Raw genomic sequence first — 23,698 nt, 5'->3', positions numbered from 1 at the left:
GTTTGTTTTTTTTTAATGCAAATCATACTACTATATATATTAAACCAACTTACACAAATAAAGGACGCCAGTTTGAAAACAACATACAACTTGGAAGATCTGAGTTTCCTAATTGCTTTGTTTTACCCACGCACTAGCAAATCAAAGATCCCCATTAAAAGTCCTATTGATCCATCTAAACTCATAGGACCTACACCCGGACACCGGCCAGGTTTAATATAAGTTCGATGACCTCTCATTCCCATCTACATGAGCTATTTTGTAAAGCTCCAATAACTTCCAAGTTATCCCCTTCAAACACAAAATAATGTCTGCCTAGATGCTTTGCCAGTATAGCTGCCACTTCTGTTGCTTCCAACTTAGCTGCTGCTACCTCCAAAGCCTTGAATCTTCTAACTGCTGCCCCCATAATGCATCCTTCATTATCTGTTGCAATAGCTCCAGCTCTAGCTCCAGCCCATCCAGTCTGCCTGCAAAAAGAAGCATCAAACCGAATGATTATGCTATCATTTGGTATAATAGGAAAAACTTGTTCAAAATGATTATCTTCTATATTTAAGATAGGTTGAGGGCTGGGAAAATCTTCGTTGTATGCCATATAGCATTTGTCCGCTCCACCTCTGCTCTCCCTGATCATCCTGTCTCGATTTGCTTTTCTATTTTCAAACTTGATCTCATTTCTAGTTTGCCAAATCTGTTGGAGCATGAACACAAAATGAGTAAAACCCGTTTTTTTTTTTTTTTTTTTTTTTTTTTTTTTTTTTTTTTTTTTTTTTTTTTTTTTTTTTTTTTTTTTTTTTTTTTTTTAAATTTTTAAATTTTTTTTTTTTTTTTTTTTTTTATCTAGTTAAGTGTGGTATTATTATTTATTGATATAATTTTTGAAATTTTTGAGAATATAGAAAATAGAAATTTTGGTTTAGCAAAACTAGGACTCTAGGAGAGAAACGTGGGATAGTTATCAAGGATAACTTACGTAGCTAACTTTTTCTTTCTCTCCCACGTTTTAAAAACAAAAGAAAAACCCTACTAAAAAAAAGAAGAAGAAAATAAAAGAGAAGAAGAAAAGAGAAAAGGGGAATGCAAAGTATTGGGCTCACCGCACTATTGATATTCATAGTTGTTTACATCTTGTAGATTTAATAAGGTGAGTTATATTTATTTCTTTTTTTTGTTTCCATAGAAATATGATATGTTGTTTGTTATGTGTGATCATATAGATTGTATATTGGGAGTATAAAGCCATTAATGAACTGTATAGAGTTTTGTGAAGAAGATGAATAGTTAACAATAAACATCATTCCAAAAACAACTTGTCTGCACAGTCTTTTTATTCTGTTCAGATGGAGATCTTCCCTTAGTCGGATGTCTCACAAATTTAATCCTTAGTTACCTGATACATTTAACTATGACATATATAAAGTTTAGATAGATCCAACGGTGGAGTTTCTTTCGAGGCACGCATAAGCGTGACTGGTCGTAGTATATACTACGCCAGAAAACTGCACTATGCAGTCATAGGTTTAGGCATAGATGAAGGATGACCACGTATTGGATCTTCCTCAAATTTGATCTGCATATTTACAACACACAGTAGTCATAACCATTAATATTGGAGGGCAATCTGACGGTGGGATCTCAGTCGAGGCATTGCAATACGAGACTATTGATTTTGGATAAAGTTGTGAATGAATGGAAAAGGGTTAATCTATTGAATGGATTGTTGTTTATGATCATTGTGCATGATTTGCTACTCCCTGAAATTAGTATATTTACATAAAAGTGTAACCTTGGTTTATTTGAATATAAACATGGTAATTGATTGAGCTTGTGCAAACTGTTGCTCTTGGGAGTGTGTTATAAGAAATATTGCCTGGAAAGTATTGTTGATCGTGGAAATTTATTTTGTTTTGTATAGCATATATACTATATGGATGTGAAATCATTAGAAAAATTCTGACAATATTAGAATAAGATGGACATTTCCCATATTAATGATATGATGATTACGCATTCCATCTCTAGGAGATGTGACGTGAATGCGGGTTGGATATATTTGATGTTTTGACGCATTCCATCCTTGTGAGATGTGACGTAAATGCGGGTTTGGATATATTTTATGACGCATTCCATCCTTGTGAGATGTGACGTAAATGCGGGTTTGGATATGTTTTATGACGCATTCCATCCTTGTGAGATGTGATGTAAATGCGGGATTAAAATTTATAACAAGGTTCCATCTTTTAGGGGAGGAACTAAATGTCTTTTGCCTCACTAAGAGATGTGACGTAAACTTTGGATATGTGGATTCATATGATATTTTATGACACATTCCATCCTTGTGAGATGTGACGTAAATGCGGGATTAAAATTTATGGCAAGGTTCCATCTTTTAAAGGAGGAACTAAATGTCTTTTGCCTCACTAAGAGATGTGACGTAAACCTTGGTTATGTGAATTTACATGATATTGGTATTTTACGAGTTCATAGTGCGGAAATGGGAAATGGTCCTTTAGGAAATATAAAAGATGTCTAAGATAATTTAATAAATCATGGGGGGAGGGGGTCTTAATTAAAAAGTGTATTAATAATTTATATAATACTTGAGACATTATTTTTATATTTTATTGTTATCATTGAATTAACTCTATTTTGTAGGAGGGTGGGCTACCTAATCCTTATTGCAGGGATGAAGCCCACTCTAGACTATGAGGCACTAAGGTACTGTATACTTCTTAAAGTTATTATTTAGATAGTTGGTTACAATGTTATATTAAATTTTATGTATTATATTGGTATGTGCTACATGGATTGCACGTTAAAAGAAACTAGGTTTCTCTTGTCAGTTGGTAACAAGGGATCGATGTCTCTAACGTAGCCGAATGATGTAGACATGGTATACGTAACTTCATGGCGATAATGTGTATTGTTATGAACTATCATGAGCATTGCATTTAGGGCACTCACACCAGCATTTTTAATGCTGACCCCAGTTTGCTTTGCATTCGGGGGTATGTTCCTTATGGAACCTAGACCCTTCGCAGGAACCGCAACAGTAGTAGCTGTTTGAGTTGGAAAACCATGGAGCTACAGTTGGAGTAGCTGGCTTTGCTTAGGAGCTATTTTTCTTTAGAGATTCTACCTTTTTGATTGTATGTTGGATTTTGAGTTAATAAGTTGGGATGTTCTTGTTTATCTTTATTTCGGTTTGACGTTCCTCGACATATCAGGATGATTGTAATTTGGAGGTTATAAATTTTGGATTTATGCAAGTATTCTTATTCCAATATTTGTTTTTTTGCTGGATTTAAATGCATGTTTATCATAAATGTATGATCTCGGTTCACGCCTCGGGATTTGTAGGATTTGGATGACGTGGAAATAGAGTAAATATCTATTTGTTGTCGATTCGAATTCTACGAAAAATTGGGGTGTGACAAAATGGGTGCCAGCCAGCCTTTGCTCTTTGTTATCATTGCAGCACCAAGTCAAAACCAGGTCCAGTTTTTCTCTTAGAGAAAGTTGTTGCTCCTTGTGGATTCTCAATCCTATTTGTGAGCCAAATGTTTTGCAGATTTTCACCCATTCACAAGTAAAGAACAAATGTTTTGCAGATTCCATCTCCTTGAGACAATAAGGGCAAGAGAAATCTCCTGTCATATGCCTCTCTGATAGGATGTCCCTCATAGGTAACACATGCATACACATTTTCCATAGAAACAATTGTATATGTGTTGGGATAGGAGCCTTCCAAATATGCCTTAAAGTGAGTGGGTTGCAACTAGAACTTTTCCCCACATCTTCCTTAGGCTTGATGAGAAGATAGTAAGCTGATTTTACAGTGATACAACCATATCTATCTTTTTCCCATCTCAGCTTATCAGCTGAGTTCACTTGTGGTCTGACTTTGATCTCTAGGATCTTATTACAGATGATAGGGTCGAGACAGATGCTAAGCTTAGCCTTATCCCACCCAATCTTGTCTATCCTAAACAGCTCAGAAACCACCTTGTCTTGCCAAGCTGGTACCTCCACCCCTAACTCCTCCAGGGTAGTGGGTTTTCCATTCCATTTAAGCCATGGATTCTTTATGATAAAGGTGGAGTTACTATTGCCAATGGCCCAAATCAGACCTCCACTTATATTATTAAAAGTTTTATGTATGCCTTTCCAAAAGTAGGAAGTTTTGTCAGGGGGTTTTTTCATGTCCCCTATCCAACTTTTACCATAGATGCTAAACATAGTTTTTGTCCAGAGAGAGTGAATATCAGTGGCAGCTTTCCATGGCAGCTTAGCCAACATGACTTTGTTCATATCTCTTGATTTTCTTAAACCCAAGCCTCTAGAGCCCTTGGGCTGACATATATGATCCCACCCTATGGTGTGGACACATTTAGAATGTTCCTTTCCAGACCACCAGAAATCTTTACAAGCCTTGTCAATCTTATTGCAAGTAGAGACTGGAAGCAAATAAGTTGACATGGCATAAAGGGGAGTGGCCTGGATCACAGCTTGGATAAGAGTTGTTCTCCCAGCCTGTGACAGGACCTTGGCTTTCCAACCTCTAATCTTATTATGTATCTTGTCCACCAAGTAATCAAAGTCCTCAGATTTTTTCCTTGTTAACATAATGGGAACACCTAGATACTTTTCTTTTGGGGCAAAATTTCTCACCTTTCAGAATCTTTTGAGCCTGATCTTTTGCCTATAAGAGACATTCCTACTAAAAAAGATACTGGATTTTTCACAATTTATTTTTTGGCCTGAGGCCTCACAATAGTCATCTAGTATCCTTTTTAGATTCCCATTTTCAACCACGTTTGCTTTGGTAAACAGGATAAGGTCATCTGCATACAACAAATGAGTTAGAGCAGGGGAATGCCTTTTAACTTTTATCCCATGCACCTCCTCCCCTTGCTCAGCTTTGGCCACCATCTAGACAAGGCCTCAGAAACTAAAATAAACATATATAGGGATAGAGGATCCCCTTGTCTAACCCCTCTTTCAGGGATAAACCTGTCCAGAATAGACCCATTTAACATGACCTGGAAGGACACAGTAGACACATATTGTTGAATCATGTGCCTCCACTTTTGATTGAAACCCAACTTCTCAAAAATACCATCTAGGAAAAACCATTCCACTCGATCATATGCTTTAGCCATATCCAGCTTTAGGGCAAGCCAGCCTTCATTCTTATTCCTCATATTCTTCATATTATGGAAGACTTCACAGACTAAACCAATATTATCTCCTATGCTTCTGCCTTTGATAAAAGCCCCTTGGAATGGGAAAAAAATTCTATTCATCAAACTTTTAAGTCTATTAGCCAGAAGTTTGTAGATAATCTTGTACCCAAAATTGCAAAGACTAATGGGCATAAACTTAGAAGCATGGTATGGATTCTCAATCTTGGGAATCAGGGTGAGATGAGTCTCATTCAACCCAGGATTAAGAACCCCTTGGATGAAGAAGTCCTGAACAAAAGCAATCACAGCAGGACCTATGATATCCCAACATTTTTGATAAAAAATGCCTTGGAAACCATCAGGACCAGGTGCCTTATAACTACCCATCTTTCTCATCACAGCCCAGATATCACCACTATTAGGAATGGCAGTGAGAATCTCATTTTCTCTCTCTATAACACAATGTTGGAAAAGGTCAAGGATATGCTCATTTCTCTTAGGATGGTCTGAGGTGAAGATCTCCATAAAATACTGATTTAGAGAGCTCCCCACCTCAGTCCTTCCTTCTTTCCAATCCCCATCATTATTTCTAATCTTATCAATATTGTTCTTTCTTCTTCTGTAGATGGTAGAGAGGTGGAAATACTTAGGATTCCTGGCCCCATCTTTCAGCCAAGAATTAGAATATTTTTCTTTCCAGAAATCCTCCTCTTTGGTATACCAATCAAGCAGCTCATCTTTAAGCCCTTTAGCTTTGTTGTAATTGGCAATGCTAAAGGGTTTAGTCAGAACAAAATCAAGCTTAGCTTGAGTAGCTTTGATGTTGGTAAATATGTTACCAAAAACATATTTATTCCACATGGATAAATCTTGTTTAGTCTTATCCAACTTATTCATAAAGTTTCTGTCAGGGAGATCATGAGAAATAGAGTTCCAAGCTTTTTCAATGACCTCCAGACAGGTCTCATGCTTAAGCCACATATCAAAGAATTTAAAAGGTCTTGGAAGTTTTTCTTATTTTTTCTCAAGGTTGATGAACAAAGAGATATGGTCAGAAATAACATTTGCCCAAGTTCTAATCTGGGCATAAAGGAAGACCACAAGCCACTCAGGCGTAGCCATGGCTCTGTCCAACCTTTATAGAATGTGATCTTTTGGCTTTCTATTATTACTCCATGTGTACTTGGGTCCTTTAAAACCCAAGTCCACTAGCCCCAAATCATTAATGAAGTTGTTGAACTCATGCATGCTCTTTGTAATTCTGCTTTTCTCTCCAATTTTCTCATCCAAGCTTGAGATAGCATTAAAATCCCCAAACATACACTAGGGGCCTGGAACTAAGGGAGCAACATCCCTCAGTTCGTCCCACACCTTATTTTGTTATGTGCTACTGGTTCCCCCATACATAAAAGTAAAGAACTAAGGATCTTTATGAAAATAATTTAAAATTTTACCTGTCACCTGATTGCGAGATGCTCCCAAAATCTCTAGTTCAACATCCTCCTTCCACAAAATAGCCAAACCCCCACTCAGACCTTTGGCTGACACAACAAAAACTCCACTAAACTTCAACTGCTTCCCTAGCTTTTCTATACTTTCCTAAGAAGCCTTGGTTTCTGACAAACAAACAATATCTACATCAAACTTCCCTATTAGGTCCTTTAGTTGTTGAACTGCCGTGGTGGTACCTATCCCCCGACAATTCCAGGCGTGTATCGTCATGGGTACCAAGGTAGCTATGATGTGACAGCCACCGCGAACCCTGGAGGAGACAAGCACAGACCCCCACTGCTGGTTGCATCATTCTTTACTTCACAGTTCTTCTCTTTTTCTGGGTTATCTTCCCCTAGTTTTTCTTTGCTATTGACATCCTTCCCTATACTCTCATCATTCAAGCTGCCATCACCACTGTACCCACTTGTATCACTTCTGACCCTCTTAGAGCTATCTGCATTACACTGTTGCTTTCCCTTGCCTACTTGTTGTTTCACTACTGTGGAATCATCTATAGCCAGAGGTTTTGGTTGTTCAAGTTGAGACTGAGAGACACTCCTATCAGAATCATACCCACCCCCATCTTGGCTTCCCTGAGTCAGGTCCAAAGGAGCATTTCCCATCGAGACTTCCTCTTGAAAGTCTGCATTGAACACCACCATATCCAAGTCTTCTTCTTCTGAGGGCTCTTCCTCTTCTTCATCTGTAAAAGCATCAGATGGGATATCCTCCTCTAGTATTTCTGGTCCCCATCCTTCTTCTGATTGACCACTAGAGCTTAAAGAGTTGTTTGATATAGATGGTTCCACTAATTCCCTCGAGTCACTGGATATAGCAATAATTGGTGCTTCTTCCGGAATCAACAAGTGTCCCAACCCTTTTGCCCTCAAGTCATCAGCCTCTCTTTTAGCTTTTTTTTTTAGTGTCTTGCCGCTAGTCTTAAGCTGTGCCTACGCCATCTCTCATCATCCATACTTTAAACTTGTTTTCCCACCCCACTACACAGTTTCCTCTTACTTCCCACCCTGATCCCTTGCACTTCTCTCAACCTTCTCTTTGTTCTTCCCTTTCTGGAACCTTTAGAGACAAGAGTTTTGTATCCCCTCCCACATTTTGGTAGCCCAATAAAACAAAAGTTGGGTTTCCCATCACCTGAGGATAAAGAAGCGTGATCTCTCCCATCAATATCGTTGTTCTCAAGAATGGGAATGATGGCTTGGGAAAGGGGAGAGCCCAAAATTGGTGAGGCGTGTTCCACCAGAAGATATTCTCTAGTTCCCAAAAAACCACCCTCCATAGCTAGCATCCCTAGCTCGACAGCTTGGCACCCCACCTTTTCCCTATCCTTATCGCGACCCTCCACCAAATCTTTATTTTGTAGCAGGCCGGGTCCAACCTCATGCTCCCTTGGGCTTCTATCAAGATCCATGCCCGCAGGCCCAGGCTCTGAGGTCCAAACCACTACTGCCCCGCTTTGGGCCTCAAGCTCTACCAATTTCTCTAGACTGAGGCTTTGGGCTTGATTTTGCCCTTCCCCATTCTGAGCTAAAACTTGCGTCAAAAGGCCCCCATAATTTGAATATGAATCTCCAACGGTTACTGACACTCCCACCTCATCCTCTGGACTATCCATTCTGATATATGATACAGAGGATGCTCTGTCCTCCGTACTCCAAACCCTGACATCAGATTCCTTTCCGACCGTGCCAACTCTTGGTGGTGATGACAACACTCTTGACCCATACCATAGCCTTCTCGCCGGTGAGCCCCTAGTCCTGGCCGAAATTTGATAAGATCTGGGTTTTTGTGGGGATCCAGATATAATTACAGATGCTGGGCCAGTACTTGCAGCTCCATTGAAGAAGACATTTGCTCTCATCATGAAGGAGAAGTTGTTCTTAATATCTCTGGGGGAACCTCCGTGTTTGCGCAGCTCCAGACTGTATGATTCTCTCTGGTTAAAGTAGTGGATATCATGACCTATACATCCACAAAAGTAGCAGAAGATCTCCAATTTTTCATATTTGAATGTTACTGGGATCACTTCCCCCATCTCAGTACGGAGATCTATGCCTTTCATCAGAAGCTCTTTTATGTCCATTTTTACTCTCACCCTGGCTACCGGATTTCTAAACTATGTTTTGCAGCAGAGATCCACATCCTTTACTTTACCAAGGATTAGTCCCAGACTCGAACGTTCTCTTCATTTATTCGGTCTCTCGGGATCCCGTAAATTTGGACCTAGAAGTCCACCAAATCGAACTTCTTTGATGTATCCACCTTATCTATGTGTATCCCTTTCTTTACTGAAAATATGAACCCTTGTATCAACCAAGGGCCATTCTTACTGACATTATCAAATTCCTTCTTTTCTTCAAATTCCATTTTGTAATAGCCTTTGGCTATCAGTTCCACCTTTGTGTTTCCCTTTATTTGCCAACATCTGTGCAACTCATCCACAAGTTCTTGTAACGAGATGAGTTTACCTCCATACAACTTACCCATCAAGGTAGTATGCTCAAGAGTGGTTTCTTCCATATTCTTACATTTAATAGCTACCACCCTTTTTTCTTTTGAGCAAAAAAGATTTTTCATATCAACTTGAAGTTTTTCTATCCTAGCTCTATTCAATCCATCTTGTTTAGACAGATCCACCATTGCCGCTTGTGGAGAGTCCATCAGCACACCCTGGCACACCCCAAAGGCAAGAGCCAAGGATAAGCAAAAGAATGATTTCGGGGGAACCGAACCTTATCTACTAGCTTCTTCTCTATGAAACCAGCCTCCCACTATGACAAACTGATATGATGCACAAACTGCAAAAGAAATCTCCTCTCAGACTCTGAGAGAGCTAAGAAAGAGATACAAGGACTAACCACTACTAGACCCTGAGATCTATATAGCTGATGAAACTGATAAAACTATAGACAAAGACTTTGAAATGACTAAGAGATGAGATCACTTGAGCAAAGAAGAAGAAGAAAAAAAAAGGGGGGGAGGTAGGAGGGAGCTGCTTTTAGCCGCAGGAGAGCTCGACTTGATTGGACGCGTGTTGACACAAGTGTTGTTGATCTTGCTATACAGTGTTTAAAGCAAATCTTTTAAGTTGAAGTGTAGATTCAATGGGACAAAAGGAGGATTGTCTGTCCTGGTTATCATCTTAAAATGTTGCATTTGTCTTATGAAAAGCTTCAAATCATATAAATTGGTCCACGACACTCCTAAAACCATCATAGAAAAAATAAATTAGGCTATGGAAAAAAAAAATCCAAACATAAAGAAAAACTCATTCAATTTTTTTTAAATGTATTTCAAATTTCTACATATATTAGAGTAGCTCAGTTGCAAATAATTTTGCAACAAAACATATTTGCTAGACCTCATCTTCAATAGACGATTTCTTCAACATGTTATGCAAAAGACCCTAAATTGGGTAAAACCTTAAGACTTAATAAAATGAACAATTACACAACCTTAATTGCAAACTTGCATTATACTGAACCCTTGCTTCATAATTTGTATTGAAAATAACATGATAATATGACTAATATAAGCACAAATACAAATTCATAGAGGTAACTATAGGAATTCACAATCCATCAAGCCTATGAAGTTGAAAGAGTCTACAGAAATATCAAATTTTATAAGAACGCATTACAAAAACTCCGAAAAGAACCAAAACCAAGTACAATCACATTCCTTTAATTAAAGTTTTAATGCACGTGGGTGTAGTTAAATCACATTACACTAACAATTAGAGCGTCAAAATAAAACTGCCCAAAGTGCATTCATAGGCACCTACTAACCAAATTGTAGCTTTGTGCATAAGTCAATTGGAAATACAACAAAGGATAAAAAAAAATAACTAAGCTTACATGATTTCATAACATGCTGATCACCACATAAGATGACACATCTAAAGTGTTTTGGCTCAGGTGGTATATGCTAGGATGTATTTATATATGTTAGTATTAGTCAAAACTTGGTGTTTCATGGTAATCAAAGTTGGTTATCAGGGTGATGTGTTCAGGAAAAATACATATCATTTATGTATCACCACATAAATACACAACATCGGGGTAATCAAAAGCACATATGCATAGGGTAAAAAAATCTGACATCTCACTAGAAAGGTTAACCTCCTGACCAATTACTGTGTCATACTTGGTTGATCAAGGGGTGGGGTGTAAAAGAAAGCAACCGCATATATAGTATTGGCTTATCACCCTTTTGGTACTGGTACTCCATGTGAATTTATTGAACACCCCTTCAATTAACACAACTAAGATGCCTCTAACATGCATTTATGACTTAACTAACTCAAATACTTAATTAAGAGACAACTAAATAACTAAATAAATTGCTTGCATAGCTTCATATCGCTTCTAATAATAGTGCATTTTCCATAGTTTTGTGCAAACCATATGAAGAAATAAAGTAAATACCATGACTTACAGTTTAATGGAGGTAGTTGATAAGAGCCCAAAACTGTAGTTTTAATCCCTTAATAATATTATATTTAGACCAATTATGCTTATAATAAATAAGAGTTAGTACTGTTTACGTATGTTTGTGTATTTAAGGTATTGAAGTTAATTATGTGAAGAAATATGTCACTTTTGCAAGAGAAAGGAGCAAAGGTTGGTTGCTAAAAATTCTATAGTTAAAACATGTTTCAAGGAGAAAAACCCTTTTTAAAGCCCAGTCAAAACTGAAAAGTCAAAGTCAACGCGAGCAGAAATAAAGCATAAAAGTCAACAGAACTTACGTAGGCCGTATCTTTAGACTTAGACCTCGGAATTAGGCCTATTATATGTCAAAACGACTGGCTCAGAAAGAGCTTTCTAATGGTTCAGGCCTTGATCCAATCAGATGAGCAAAAGTTGACGAAAAGACTATTGCAATAATTTACATTAGATAAACCCTTTTTGGGCTTGATTTAGTGGCCCAAAACATGGCTCTAAAGCCCATGTATGAAAATTGTAAACCTAATATCTCCTATATAAAGAGGACTGGGGAAAACTCTTGGACTCTCTTGGACTTTCTCCCATTAGATAATAAATTAGTTTTTCTTCTCTTTAGTCTAAACCTAATTATTGTCTTCTAGCCTAGCCACCATTAATAAAAGCCAAGTTATTGTTATTGTTTTTATGATGTCTTATTCTTATTCTTTTAATTATGATAGTCTAATGAATCTTAGCTAAACCTCTATTAGAAGGGTTTGATTAAAACTTTGATGAAGACTTAATGTGTTAGTATAGAATAGTTGTAATAAGATATTCCACTCTAGAGGGTAGTTAATTCACCATGAGAATGAGTTTCAATTGCCTTACATGCTAATTATTAGTTGGTAGAGATGTCATGAATAATTAGAGATAAAAATACTTAACCTTTATGTGAAAACATAAATATTAGGGTTGCAACAAATCTATACTAGCATATTAAGGATTAATCAAGGTGGAATTAAATCCCCCCAATTTTTTTTTTCTCATTAAATTGTCATAGTATAATTTAGAATATCTTAATTAATTATTTTCGCCATATTAGTATAATTAAATCATTGCTCTCATTGATATTGTAAAATTGTTTAAGTTAGTAAATATGTTACGTTCTAAACAGTTAAAAGTGGAACGAAATCTTTACTCTAAGTATTACATGATAATTGAGAGTAGAAACTTTGATTAAACGAATAAATAAATAGCTTTCTTATTCCTGGCATAAATAATTATATTCTATAGAATATAGAAACGTTAAGTTATCAGTTTATCAGTAGTGAATGAAGCCATTTTTCTAGATTCTAGATTTATAGAGTCCAGTAGTTGACTATTCCAAACACTATATCAAAACATGTGAAGACCTTATCCTTTTTATAAGTATATCTTTGTCTTAAAGCATGTCATGAAGTGTGACACATTTTTATCCTCTTGGCATAGGCGTTAACATAAAAAGCCACAGGTCTAGGATCCAAACACATCATATGAAGTTATGAGTAATACCTGAACAAAAGGAGACCCATCTTAATATTTCAAGTAGCATCATATCCCACTACTCTAGCTTCCAGATAGATCATCTTCCCATCTTCAACACAATATGGTGAACATATGAACATAAATTGTATTAGTATATTAAGCTAGTTCAAAAATGTCTACAACGTAATGATTAAATACATTTAGAAATTAAAAAATGTATCTTGTAAAGTCTAGTTCACAAAAATAACACAAATATGCATTTAGATCGGAATGTACATTTTCTTACAACATGAAAGTGTTGTCCATACACCAGCAGACAATATTAGTATTTAGTCATGATTTTTTTTGAATACATCCTATACGTTGTTCACACACTCAAGAACCATGAGTTATCGATTGCATGGTTAGCAACATTATGACAGTGGCATATCATTTAAAAGATATGAAACACTCATGTACAAGTAACACATAGATGAGAATCTATTGAAGGCCTTTGACACGAAAAAGTGGAAGAACTTTTTGCTTATGTTGAAGAAAGTGTACAAAAGTGGAACTTGTAAATATGTCGCAGAGATTGGGAGACTTTCAACTGAGAGTCGGAAAACTTTTACCAAAAATTGAAAATAATTTAATTAAAATTGTCTAATTAATAAGCTCTTCAAATAATAGTTTTCCGTAATTACTATAATCAATCAATAACTTAAGACTTCCACTATATATAATTAAAGATTTAAGAAAAACAGTAATGCATACTGCCATTTTTAAAATGTCAGCCAATAATATTTTTAGGGGAGGGGGGATAAGAACATTAGATAATATATGCCTCAAGTCAACTTCTTAGCATCTTACTACTTTGAAAGGCATAGATGTTTTTTGCATGCTAGTAAAAGGATAGATAGGTGTTGCTTCACCTCATGCTAAACATAAGACACTAATGCACAAAGGCTTGACGTACTACTAACTTATTTTCTGAGACTCATCCGATCAAGAACATGCCTCAAATCAACTTCTTAGCATCTTACTACTTTGAAAGGCATAGATATTTTTTGCATGCTAGTAAAGGGATAGATAGGTGTTGTTTCACCTCATGCTAAAAATAAGACACTAATGCACAAAGGCTCGATGTACTACTAACTTATTTTTCGAGACTCATCCTCAGGGCTTTGTTTTCAAGTCACATTATGAAATTCAGCCATTCACTCATTTAGTGGCACCAACATTCAAAGATGAAATTACAGCCATGTAGCCTAACACAAATGCATTGAGTAGAATTTAGGCAACAATAAGTGGCTAAGCTTTGCCTTTGTAAACTATTTGGAAGAGGTGGGCTAAACCTCATAATTGAAGGCAATGGAAGTAGTATATCCTTGGCAGGACTGGATATAGGCAAATGTGCGCAATGATGGATTCACAGGGGGTAATCAAAATTAACCAATGCTCAAAGACAGAATAAGTTCTATTAGGACTTTATATCTAATTACTTTGAATTAATTCCTCTCTATATGAAGTTAGTGAAAACAAACTTAACCCAAGCGTAAAATAAGTAGTTCTCACGTAGCATATAAACTTTAACATTTCAGGAATGTGAAATCAACATTTATGTTAAAATTGCTAGGACGGTTTGAAAGCAGGTTTTAGTTTGAAAATCAAATTGAGTGAAAGTTGTTGTATGTGAGAAGACGTCTTTCAAAAGTTGGGATGGTGAAAATGAGCAAACCAAACTACCATTGGTTGATATTTAATAGTCGAAAAGCTTGAAGTGATATTCTACAATGTCTTCTACAACAAAAAAAACACATAATGAACAGTCCCAAAAATCAAAACCATGATAAAACTGTAAAGTGGTACATAGAAAATTTACCTATAAACAAGAAATTCTCGATGAAACTCGTATCAAGAAATTAAACTGAGCTGAAGCAAAGTCACACGAAGTCCTCTATTATCATCTTCTTCTTTTTACACCTAAAAAAACCATCAAAACAAATCAACATCAATCTGATCAACACATATAAACACCTTTATAAACGTTCCACACCTATTTCATCACATATCTTGATAGCAAATTAAACTATAAGCACTGAGCAATCAAAAAATAAAGGACTGAAGTTGTAAAGTCTCACCTTATTTCTTCTTCTTCTTCTTCAAGGAAATCCAAGAAAGAGTCAAAAAGCCAGAAAGCTCCACTTAACTATAGTCCAGCGAGATGTAGAGAAAAAAAAAAAAAAAAATGGCGATCAATCCATTAGCAATGGAGAGATTAGGGAGTCGGAGGAGTTCAAATAAGTAGTGTGAATAAAGGACGCCATGAATATGCTTCATACATATATAAGCAACATAGAGAGAAGAAATTTTACGCGCCAATATAAGTGTAGTGCAAAACTATCTTAAATCTTAAAATCGTGCATTATATCTGCTCTAAGAAGAGTGAATGCTAATGCTAAAACTTTCCGCAATGACCTGATCCAAAAGAAAAACACAATCACAATTATACAATTGATCTAAAGGCATTCAAAATGACATTCTTAATACAATCTATTTTCACTATTGATCAAAAGTGGTGCATGAATAGAGTTTTGAGGAGGCTTCGTATCGCACCCCAAGTATCAAAGTTGAAGACTAGATACGAATTGTGAGCTCGCAATATTAATTAGTTGACTGAAGCAGAACATTGGTTTTAGCCAATTCTCAAACAAAACGATTTTACAAAGTTGGAGCTTGCATCATTCGCAAAAGTACTTATTTAATGAAAAGAGATCGAGATACAAAAAAATTCTACATTTTATAGTCTTACAGGGTGATATATGAAATCAAAACTTGATTTTAGCACTCAACATACATATAAGTGATGAAAGAAAGATTATAAAATTTATGCAGAACCTAGTTTTCGTTTCTCATGTACACATCTAATTCATTTTAGTGGATATACTAAAAACATATGAAAACAGAAAAAAAAAGTATTTTTTTTGGCAAGCCTGTTTTAAATGAAATCAGTAACTCTTTGATGCTGGTGGGGTTCGAGCCCCAGACCTCTGGTATCATCACCCAAAGGTTTTACCGACTTTTCGGCACCTAAAAAAAAAAAAAAAAAAAAAAAAATTTCACCCAAAGGTTTTACCGACTTTCCGGATGCAAAAAAAAAAAAAAAAAAAAGTACTTTGGTTAGATTAATATTTTTTAACAATGGAGTCTATTTTTTAACTTCAAAGGAATGGTAATTTTTGGTTGGTAATAGATTCTTATCTCTTTCTTCCCTCCATTTCTTTCCAGTTTAAGCAATATCCGGTTTTGTTCATTCCTTTCGAACTCTTGGATTTGTACCGTTCTTTTCCTGTAAGTATGGCTAGCGGTCTTAACAATCAAGCTAGTAATGCTGTTCCTGTAAGAGATGCTGCTCCATCTTCGTGGAGTGCTCTGTTCCATGGCTCTGGGGTGGTATCATCTCTCACTCCTTTGAGGAGGTTCTCACCAATCTTCAATGATGGGGTTGCCATGGTTCCTGACGAACTGGTCGATCAAGGTATCCAGCAATGGGATGACTATTTAGTTGGGTACTTCTTAGATAAGAGGTTGTCTTTCCCATTTGTCAGGGATTTTCTCACTAAGACTTGGAAGCTTAAAGCAAGCTTTGAAATTACAACTGATAAGGAGCTATTTTATTTGAGCTTTACCAGTAATGAAGATCGACAGATGGTTCTGGAATCGGGGCCGGTGTTTATTGCAGGAAGGATCTTTGTTATTAAGCCGTGGAGTGTTGAGATGGACTGCCAGAGGAGTGTTCTCACCACAGTTCCAGTTTGGGTGAAACTGCATGACCTTCCTAAAGAAATGTGGACTTTGGATGGATTATCCTATACTGCCAGTTTGATAGCAGCTCCAATGTTCATGGATGACGCAACGGCAAAAAGAAAGAGACTGTCGTTTGCAAGGGTATGTGTAGAGGTCCCTGTAAACCATAAATACGAACCTACTGTTCGGCTTAAGGTGAAAGGACGAGAAGTAGCGGTGAGAGTTGAATATACATGGAAACCGTTGTCATGTGAGAAGTGTAACAAGTTTGGTCATTCCACAAGCAGATGTGGGGCTAGAACTGTGAGGAGATGGAATGCTCGAAATATGGTGAGGGGTGAAACTAGTGGAGCTACTAGTTTAGAAACTAATGTTGAAGGGATTGAAAACCAGCGGAATAGCACCAACTTGGGGGCCAACAATTAGACTGGGATATTAGGACCAGCACTACAGGAGGATCAAAATAATACAGTAGGCCCTTATACTCGACAAGAAGGAGGAGTTTGTTGGGATGCTACAGTGCAAGGACTAGTGCGATCAATCGGTCTGAATAATGAAAATGCCCTTGGTAATAGTCCTATAACAGGGGAGATGGGTATTACTTTTCCAGTAGCAGTCAATGTGGAGGAGGAGTCAATACCAGAACCAGGGTACTCAGTGGGGGGTGAAGTTATAGTACAAGAGAACCAAGCTGGGTATGGGAATAGGTTTCTCTTATTACAAGAGGATGAAGAGTCTCCCGGGAACAACAATGAGATAGTGGTTTATGATGAATCAACAGATGCCGGGGAAGCACAATTCCAAGGAGAACAGGCTCTATATGAAGCAGCTGCCCTGGAGGAAGAAACCATCAATGATGACCTCTCCGAAACTGAAAAAGAATTCTTTGATGATGAGCATAGTCCACAAGACTTAGCCCTACTTCCTTTGCAAGTGATAACAAGGGCTCGGTCTAAGCAAAGAAATGTAATCCACAAAATTCCAAAGAACAAAGGGAAGGGTAAGAACAAGGGTTCTGGGAGGAAGGGGAAACATAAACGGTAGTCATGTCGAAGCTCGTTGTATGGAATGTACGAGGCCTTAATGACATCAATAAAGCTAGTTACCTGAATAAATTTAGAAGGGTGAATAACTTATGTCTTTTTGCTATGGTGGAGACGAAAGTCAGAATAGAGAAGTTTCAGCTTATCAGTAGTCTCTGTTGTCCTTCATGGCCTTTTGTAAACAACTCTGAAGAGATGTGAGTGGGCGAATCTGGATATCATGGGATCCGGGGGTTATAGCACTATCGAAAATAAAGGAGACTGAGCAACTTATACATTGTAAGATTGATCTGCTCCCCTCTTTGAAATCTTTCTTTTTTACTGTGATATATGCAAGTAACAATAATGCAGATAGAACGAGGCTATGGGCTGAAATTTGCAATATTCACAATGGCACTCAAGGAGAGTGGTGTGTTGCAGGAGACTTTAATAATGTTCTTTATTCATTTGAACGGATTGGTAGAGAAGCGATGCACCCTAGGGAAACCAACCCTTTTAGGGATTGTCTTGTCACATCTGAGCTGTATGATCTCAAAGCTATTGGGGCGTTCTATACATGGACCAATTTTGATAGGAAGTGGTCTAAAATTGATCGATGTTTGGTGAATAGTGCCTGGAGTACTACATTCTCCTACTCTTATGCAGAATACCTGCCCTCGGGTACTTCAGATCACTCTCCAATAGTTATCGCTATCATCAACAGAATTGCCGCTAGTCCTCCTTTCAGGTTTAGCAACTTTTGGATCCTTCATCCAGAGTTCTTGGGCGCTTTTTTGCAATGTTGGAGGGTGCAAGTGAATGGCAGCCCTCTCTTCATTCGACATAAAAAGCTCAAACCGTTGAAAAGCAAGTTGAAAAGTCGGGCAAAATTCTTCCGCCGGACTTAACTAAGCGATCGAGGTCGCTAGGAAGGAACTCAAGTATATACTGAGAAAGCACAAGCAAAGTAATCCAATGGATGCTCTACTATGCACTAGGGAAAAAGAAGCACGGTCAACACTCTGTCAGCTTATCATCATGGAAGGTGAGGATCTCAGGCACCGTACTCGATGTGACTGGATGAAATATGGAGATAAATGTAATGAGTTTTTCCATAAGATGATTAAAGAGAGAAAAGGTCGTAATTTGATCTGGGCTCTTAATGATGATACTGGTACTAGAAGGGAAGGGCATGAAGAAGTCTCCGCAGCCTTTGTTGACTACTATAAGACCTTGTTGGGACAACCGTCCCCAGCTAGATATGATCCTGATTACCTTGAGAGGCTGCACTTTCCTAGGGTTCTGTCCCCAGATGAAGCAGAGACTATGATATAGGAGTTTACAGAGGCCGAGATTCAACAAGCTCTGTTTGAGATGGAGGATAATAAGGCCCCAGGACCTGATGGGTTCAATGCATTTTTCTTTAAGAAGAACTGGCAATGGGTGAAAGATGAGTTTGTTCAAGCTATTCTTTCTATTTTCTCTCTTCAGTCTGTGCATAGAGGAGTGAACTCAACTCACTTGTGTCTCATCCCGAAATGTGCAACACCATCCAGGGTGGAGGAGTTCCGACCGATAGCTTGCTGCAATGTTCTTTATAAGTGTGTCTCCAAAATGCTCACTAATCGAATGAAGCTATTTATGCCGGATATCATCTCCATGCAACAATCCGCCTTTATTCCGGGCAGATCCATTCAGGATAACCTCTTACTAGCTCATGAACTTATTAGAGGATACACAAGGGCTCATGGGACTAAACGATGCTCTATCAAGATTGATATTACCAAAGCATATGATACCGTGAGCTGGCAAACTATTGAGATGGTGATGGCAAGGTTTAGATTCCCAGATAAGTTCATTGTGTGGACTAAAATGTGCTACTCCTCACCCTTTTTCTCCATTTTAGTAAATGGAACGCCTCGAGGTGGTTATTTTGTCGGGTGCTAGAGGTCTTCGCCAGGGGATCCACTTTTCGCCTTTATCTTTTTGTCTTAGTAATGGAAGTGCTCAGTGGCATGTTGAAGAATAAGGTGGCAGCGAAGGAATATTCTTACCATCCTAAATGTAAGAAATTGAGCATTACGCATCTTAGCTTTGCAGATGACATCTTGCTGTTTTGTAAAGGTGATCCCAATACGGTTCAAGCTGTGAAGAGTACCATTGAGGAGTTCTTTGCATGTACTGGTCTGAAGTTGAGTAGTCAGAAGACTACACTGCTTGCGGGTAGTATGAGTCAACATGAAGCCCAGGAATTAGCGGATGTAATGGAAGTGCAACTAGTCCAGCCATCGGTAACATACTTAGGCCTTCCTCTCACTGCTTCTAGAATGGGAATTAAGGAGTGCCTGCCGTTGATAGAAATGGTGACAAAGAGGATAGCAAATTGGAAGAATAAGTCTCTAACACATGCTGGAAGACTCCAATTGATACAATCTGTCTTTTCCTCTCTTCATGTCTATTGGGCGAGAACCTTCATCCTACCCCAGAGAACTTTGAAGGACATCGCAAAGATTTGCAATAGATTCCTTTGGTCAGGGCCAGATATGAACTCCAAAATGCATCATGCAAGTCACGCTACTCTCAGACTTGGTAAAGATCAGGGTGGCTTGGGCATTGTGGATCCGAAGACATGGAATAAGGCTGCCTATTGTGGACTAGTTTTCAAAATTGCGAGCTATGAAGATTCCTTATGGGTTCAGTGGACAGTTGAAAATCATATCCGAAACCAACACTTTTGGACTATGAAAGTACCAACCGATGCCTCGTGGGTCTGGAGAAATGTCTTGAAGCACAGAGGAGCAACTCAAAAGTTTGTAAGGCATCAGATAGCGAAGGGTGGGCAGACCTATGTCTGGCATGATCCGTGGTGTCATGACGCTCCATTAATTCAGTGGGCCGAAGCAGTCCAACTACTTCATGTTCCGGATAATGCGCTTGTGAGTGAGCTTATTACAGATGGGAGATGGAACCAGATCATTACCAGTTTGCCTGACAGTGAGCTCAAGAGGAAAATAGAAGGAACTGATTTGAACCCTCTACTCTCTCTAGACCAAGTGATTTGGACGCCAACAGTAACGGGTAGATTCACTGTCCAGTCAGCATACCAGGCTCTTAAGCAGATCCGAAACAAGGTGAAGTGGTACAGGTTGATATGGGGCTTGTTCTTCCGAAACATTCGTTTACAGGGTGGCAGCTCTTTGCAAATGCATTACCGACTCAGGACAGGTTGGTTAAGAGGAAGGTATTAACCCAGTCGAATTGTTGTTTTTGCAACACCTCAAGAGAGCATTCGAAACATTTGTTTTTTGATTGCCAGTTTACAAGAGGAGTGTGGGCAAAAGTGAAGAGGTGGATGGGTTTGAGCTGTTGTGTTAGAGCGTCAACCTCTGAATGGTACAGATTGTTGCGGCTATGTCGTTCTACTACTATGGAAGCTGAAATTATAAAAGCTATTGTTTGTGCAACAGTATACGCCATCTGGAGAGAAAGGAATGCGAGGAGATTTCAAAGAAGAACAACGCATCTTGAAGAGCAAGTTTTCAGCAGAGTGCAAAAGGAGATGAAGATATATCTACAAACTGTGTTGAAGGAAGTTCCAGAGACTGTAGCAGCAAGACTACTGATTGACAAAATCGGTATACAAGTCTCCTTTACACAAAGGAACCCCAACTGGTGCTCGTGGCTTAGGCCTAAACTAGGTGAGCTGATGATAAATACTGATGGGTCGGTTACCGAGGATTCAAATGGATTTGGGGGAGTGATTAGAGATGAAACAGGGGCAGTGAAACTGGTATTCACAGGCAGTTCTACTAAGAAGTCAGTTATGACCCAGGAGCTTTTAGCCATTGAAGCTGGTATGAAGGGTGCGGTAGACATTGGAGCTGCAAGAGTAACTATTGCGTCTGACTCACAGTGTGCTATTCGGGTGATCATAGGCAAAGAGGAACCCCCTTGGTACTGCCTTAATATCGTCGCTTCCATTATTGCTTTGAAAGATCAGTTCGAAGTAGTGGAGTTCAAACATGTTTATAGGTAGACTAATCGGGTAGCTGACTTTTTGTCAAAGCTATGTAATGTTTTACATGACTCCTTGCTGTTTTTTCTACCTCCTTTGGATGGTGATCTAACTAAACTTGTAATGGAGGATGCGCAAGATAGAATGTATATGAGATTATGACTAATACAAGGTTGGGTCACGAACCCTAGCTTCTTCAAAATATATATATATATATATATATATATATATATATATATATATATATATATATATATATATATATATCTAAAAGCGTATAGTATTGTAAGTGAGAAGATGTCTTTCAAAAGTTCAATATCTGGATGGTGAAAATGAACAAACCAAACAACTATTGGTTGATATTTAATAGTCGAAAAGCTTAAAGTCATATTCTACAATGTCTTCTACAACTAAAAAAAACATAATGAACAATCCCAAAAATCAAAACCATGATAACACTGTAAAGTGGTACATAGAAAATTTATCTACAAACAGAAAATTCTCGATGAAACTTGTATCAAGAAAATTGAGTTGGAGCATTCAAACGAAGTCCTCTATTATCATCCTCTTCCTTTTACACCTAAAAAACCCATAAAAACAAATAATTATCAATCTAATCTACGCATCTAAACACCTTCATAAACGTTCCACACCCATTTCATCACATATTTTGACAACAAATTAAACAATAAGCATTGGGCAATTAGAAAATAAAGGACTGAATTTGTAAAGTCCCACCCATTTCTTCTTCTTTAAAGAGTCAAAAAGCAAGAAAGGTCTACTTAGCTAGTCTATAGTGAGATGTAGAAGCAAAAGAAAAACAACATGAGCGCGATCAATCAATTAGCAATGGAGAAATTAGGTAATCGGAGGAGTTCAAATTAGCTAGTGTTAATAAAGGACGCAATGAATATGCTTCATACATATATAAGTAGTATAGATAGAAGAAATTTTACGCACCGATAAAAGTGTAGTGCAAAACTATCTCAAATATTAAAATCACGCATTATATCTGCCATAAGAAGAGTGGATGTTGATGTTAAAACTTTCCGCAATGGCCTGATCGAAAATAAATACACAATCACAATTATATAATTGATCTAAAAAAGCATTCAAAATGACATTCTTAATACAATTTACTTTCACTATTGATTAAAAGTGGTGCATGAATAGAGTTTTGAGGAGGTTTCGTATCACACTCCAAGTATCAAAGTTGGAGACTCGATACAAATTGCAAGCTCATCGCAATATATACTATTTAGTGGACAATAGGCAGAACATTGGTTTTATCCAATTCTCAAACAAAACGATTTTACAAATTAAAGCTGGAGCATCCATCAATCTGCTAGTGTCCTAAGGTCCTAGAGGTCAATATACCTCTCTGTAGCCCCTCTTCGAGAATTTCAATCTTGAATCTTGAAATCTTAGTTGTAGCTTGTATCTTCAAGTGAGTTCAGGGGACATTTTATCCTTAAGCTTTAAGACTTAATTTAAGACGAAAATGGTATGAAACCAACCATAACCCACTAAGTATTTTAATTGGCATCTGTTTCAATAACTTTCCACTTGGCTTCTCGGATCTTGGGATGCACCTTCCATGTACTCTTGGAATTTTGTTCCGGTCTCAAGTTCTCATCAATGCCTCTTCCTAGTATATTTGCCAGTAGGTGCAATTTATTTTTAAAAAGTTGTTCAGTTTACAAAATCAGAATATTGGTTCAAAAATAAGAATATTGCTTTGATCCAATTTTCGAACCCCATTAAATAAAAAATGCAGAAAAAAAATAACATTCCCATTCCCAATTGTTCCCAATTGACAAACTGAAATAATGAATAAAATAAGAATAAGTAATGAAAGAAACAGTCTTCTTACCTCTTGTTACTTGTTTTCTTCTTTTTCTTCTTTGTGATTTAAAAAGAAGAAATTGGGTTTCATGAAAAAAAAAATGTTAAGCAATTTTTTGGGGGTTTCCCTTTTCTGTTGAGAAGATAAAAAGTTTTGATTGAATTGATTTGATTACAGCGGAGAGGCTTAGAAGGCTAAAAACAACACGCCCACGCCTCTATGTTATGGCGGCTAATCTTGGCTTGGCAGCTCGGGTGCGCCTCTTTAAAGGTGTTTAGATTAACTAATGAATTGATAACAATAGTACAACAAACAAAGATATCCTACTCAGTGCTAATCACCTCTTTAAAGGTGTTTAGATTAACTAATGAATTGAT

General features: G+C 37.6%; 1 long non-coding RNA gene across 3 annotated transcripts; it reads right to left on the bottom strand.

Moving 5' to 3' along the window:
• Position 1: 1 nt before the first annotated feature.
• On the bottom strand, positions 2-23,698 carry LOC147476720 (uncharacterized). Of its 3 annotated transcripts, XR_015208085.1 has the most exons (7): positions 23,349-23,698; positions 22,436-22,534; positions 21,969-22,055; positions 14,773-14,840; positions 14,514-14,614; positions 12,680-12,761; positions 2-470 (listed from the first exon to the last, which is right to left on the bottom strand). It is a non-coding gene; the product is annotated as an uncharacterized LOC147476720 (long non-coding RNA). The 3 variants fall into 3 exon arrangements; XR_015208087.1 differs by lacking the exons at positions 2-470; positions 12,680-12,761; positions 14,514-14,614; positions 14,773-14,840 and having other exon boundaries at positions 21,809-22,055; positions 22,436-22,487; XR_015208086.1 differs by lacking the exons at positions 2-470; positions 12,680-12,761; positions 14,514-14,614; positions 14,773-14,840; positions 22,436-22,534 and having other exon boundaries at positions 21,809-22,055.

The sequence above is a fragment of the Coptis chinensis genome, chromosome 9 (genome assembly GCF_015680905.1).
Source record: "Coptis chinensis isolate HL-2020 chromosome 9, ASM1568090v1, whole genome shotgun sequence".
Taxonomy (NCBI): domain Eukaryota; kingdom Viridiplantae; phylum Streptophyta; class Magnoliopsida; order Ranunculales; family Ranunculaceae; genus Coptis; species Coptis chinensis.
This window is presented reverse-complemented; position numbering and strand designations above follow the sequence as displayed.